Raw genomic sequence first — 3924 nt, 5'->3', positions numbered from 1 at the left:
GAGTCTTTCCAATTCATTGTCGATAAAATAAAGAACAAACTATCGTCTTGGAAAGTAAAATCCCTTTCTTAGGCAAGTCGAGCAACCCTTGTTAACTCTGTAATCTCCACCATCCCCATCTACACCATGTCCCTCTTTCATCTTCCCAAATCCACCCTCAAGGCTATTGACCGTGCAACAACAAGCTGCTTCTGGTGGGGAAGCAAAAAAGAGTCAGGGAATTTCTTTGCACCGAAGAGCTGGACATCCTTGTGCCAATTGAAAGACTCAGGGGGCTTGAGCTTCAGGAGAGCATAGGACTCAAACTGAGCCATGCTCTCGAAAACGGCTTGGATCCTCACTTCCAAAACCAACAATTTTGCCTCTCGTGTTATGAAAGCCAAATATGGAAATTTCATTGCACCCCTTCAGCGCTCAACCGTGACCACTTCAAGCATATGGAAGGGTTTACTCTCGTGCAAAAACACTCTTCAATCAGGTACGTGCTTATCCATAGGCGATGGCATCTCCACCTCCGTCTAGCACAGCCCGTGGATCTCAAGTAACCCAAACTTCAAACCCACTCCCGCCATTGGAATACACGCAGAACCAAATAAAAAAGTACGTAATTTAATGCTCTTCCATCCCAAAAGGTGGAACACTCCATTGTTGATGAACCTGTTCGACCAAGGCACTGTAAGTAATATTCTGAAAATTCACATTCCACAAGAAGAATGCAGTGCTCTGCTATCTGGACTCTGACTTTCTCAGGAATTCATAGCGTCAAATCCTTTTATCTCCTGTACCAGCAACATAGATTTCATACAACCTCTAATATAAACTGGAAGGACCTTTGGCACTTGAAGATCCACGAGCGCTTAAAAATCCATTTATGGAGAATCGCAAGTAAATGCCTCCCCTGGTTCTCCCAAATCGGTGCACCTTGCCTGCTTTGCAGGACCAGCTCCGATAATTTTGCACATCTCTTCAAAGATTGCATCTTCTATCGTGTTGCTTGGAGGGAATCACCATGGAATTTTGGCCTGAAGCAATTACCTGTCATCGACTGAACTTGTGAATTTTATTTTAAACCCCCCGATTTCCATTGCCAGTATTTTGGTTGATTATTTAGCTTTCACCTTGTATGGTTCCATCATCTTATATCAATTATGGGCTATGAGAAATGAAGTCCTTTTTGTAGGAAGCACTGCAGATCTATCTGATTGCCTTCGCCGTATCAAACGTGCCTTCAAGGAGCACAACGACTTTAAAGCTCCACTGTCGCATTTTGAACTCAAAGCTGGATAATCACTGCATATGCCTGAAACAAGCGATCTGTCAGACGATTGGACTCTTATCCACACCGACGATGCTTGGACAACAGAGAGCTCCAGCCTTGCGGGAATCCGAAAACACCCTAACTCACCCATCACGCACTCATGGATATCCAAGGCAGAAACCAGATCTCCCCTACAAGTTGAAGCCAAAGTAGTTCTCCTGGCAATCAACCTGGCTCTGGAATACGGCTGGAGCAAGATTTGGATTCAATATGATGCCCTACTGCTCCTCGATGCCGTCATCTATCCTCACCACTCCCCCTGGGATATTAAAAGCATCGTTTCAAACATTGTTGGTTTACTAGCTTTATTTAGGGACTGGAAATGTACCTAGATTCCAAGATTGGATAACACTCAAACACACGACTTATGCCAATATGGCAACAAGTCCAATTTCCCCCTTTTGTATGTTTGAGGGTTATCCAATTCTCGATGTACTACTACTTTCTTAATTTTAACCTTGATCTTACTTATCAAAAAAAAAAACAATTTGAATGGACTTTCCGCTTCCAATAGACACGTAAATGTCTTATAAAATAATGTTTTCCACAATAGAAGGTATGAAGGAAATATTTTCATTAGAAAATCTCTTGTCTCCCTCTCTCTCCCCATTTCTCTCAAATCACTCTCATTCTCGGTTGGCTGCAGAAAACTTAAACGAGATTATATCATCTTGTAGCTTCTTTACATGCTCAGGGATTGATTCTATTAGTGCGAGACAGAATCGATCGCTGTCTTCTTTGTATCCTAAAGGTTCGTTGGGGAGATCCCAATTGCATACTATTAGTGGGGTGAATAAAGACTTAATAAAATCAATCATGTGCCTAGAAATCGTCTCTCTTATTTGCTCATTTTCACTATACTAAAGATCTTGCACCAACACTCTATAACCAAAAATAAAATAAAATGAAAATTTAGGAATAACTTGGAGATCGGAAATATGTCGAGTACATTGGTAGAAAGAATAAACACAAGACCTTTAATAAGAACATTTTTAGATTGTCTAAAATTTCATGTTATAATTTCTAAACAATAAAAGATATTAAAAAAATACATATGGCACGATGTGGCGGTCTATAATGGCTCCATAAGGAAATCAAGTTTGATTTATTATATATGGATCAGTGTTATTAGAATCAGATCGAATCAAGTAATTCGACGGATCGGACCGGAACAGAAACTGGACTTGTGTCCGATCGGGTTACTTTGAAAACCAAAAATGCATAATTGAACCAAAAAATCCAGCTGGTTTTTAAACAAATCCATCAAACCCATGTGAACCAACCAGTTGCATCGGTTCGGAATTTTTTAAAGGAAAATCCGACCAAATGAACTGGAATCAATCGATTCTGAACTCTGAAGGCTAAAACTGAAAGCCTGAATTGAAATCCTAATCTTCACTCTTCAGTTTAGTTAGTCTTCTCTTCACCTCTCTACTTCAAGCTTCCTCTTCTCCTTCGACCATAGCAAGTTTCACAACAGCTTCGAGTTTTCCTCCTCCTTCTGTCTCTTCTCGGCTTCTCCTCGTCAACATCTTCGAGCTTCCTGCTCTGCCCGATCGATTGTTGCTGTGATTCGAGGCAGTGGTAAGATGGGTGGATCGAGGGTGAACGGACACTGGGTAGACGAAGAGCAGCACAGAGAGTCGATGAGCGAGAGAGGGGTGGGGTTATTTTTGAAAAAATAAAAAAGATGCCCTACCTGTGGCTGTGGAAAGTTAGAGAGGACAAGATCGGGACTTTAGCAGTATTGTGAGCCAAGATCGCAGGCCCCAGTCGGGGCATTCTTGAAATGGACTGTGGGGCGAGAGTTCTTGCTGGAGCGAGCTTCGAGGTGAAGCTGCGGAAGGCAGCGAGTGCGAGCTAAGCTCTCTTGTGGGAAGCCATGGCTGCTGGGGTCCTCTGCAGGGGAATGTCATGTATAGAAGGAGAGAAACGTGATTATTCTCGAACAGGAAATGGTGGAAGTCGGAAGATGATCCATTGATCCACCAGCGAGAGAGACTCGGTGGAATGCCTGGTCTTGTCTAGAAAGAAATTGAACGAATTCAATGGAAGAGAGGGAAGGAGGTTTTGTCTGCTTGAGTTGCAGATTTGCAGTTGCAAGATATGATGAACAATCGAGAACACAGGGTGCCATCTACACCACTGCGAAGTCGGCTTTTGAAAAACAATTACCTACGAGCATCGGAGATCCACTCGTGTGATTACTGCAAATGACCGACCCAGTTATATCATCGATAACTCAATTCTCAGTTAGATGCGAAATTATGAAACAGAGAGAGGTATGAAGACCGGAAAATCTATTGCCGATGTTTCACAGTGCTTCGACATTTAACTGGGAGACCAAGTAGGTGATAACATCCTTTTCTCAGCCCATGGGAGCATAAAGAGGCATGGAAAGAAACTAATGTATTTGTCGTTTATGTTTTACATAGTAAAACTGTAAAGTTATTTATTGATTGAAATAAATAGTAATTGTTGAGAATAAGAATTCCTACACATAATAGTTAAGAGGAATTTAATGGTTTATAAGAGATTGGGTGCCACAATTTATAAACTCGAGCTTTCTAAAGACCCTATTGCATATAGGCTAGTCAAATTTTACC

At 41.7% G+C, this 3924-nt stretch overlaps 1 long non-coding RNA gene across 1 annotated transcript; it reads right to left on the bottom strand.

The window, feature by feature from the left end:
• Positions 1-2417: 2417 nt before the first annotated feature.
• LOC116192356 lies at positions 2418-3318 on the bottom strand. The gene is made up of 2 exons (XR_004154052.1): positions 3018-3318; positions 2418-2933 (listed from the first exon to the last, which is right to left on the bottom strand). It is a non-coding gene; the product is annotated as an uncharacterized LOC116192356 (long non-coding RNA).
• Positions 3319-3924: the final 606 nt, after the last annotated feature.

This window comes from Punica granatum, chromosome 1, assembly GCF_007655135.1.
Source record: "Punica granatum isolate Tunisia-2019 chromosome 1, ASM765513v2, whole genome shotgun sequence".
NCBI classification, from domain to species: domain Eukaryota; kingdom Viridiplantae; phylum Streptophyta; class Magnoliopsida; order Myrtales; family Lythraceae; genus Punica; species Punica granatum.
Note: the sequence above shows the minus strand (reverse complement) of the source record. Positions and strands in the feature narration are given on the sequence as shown.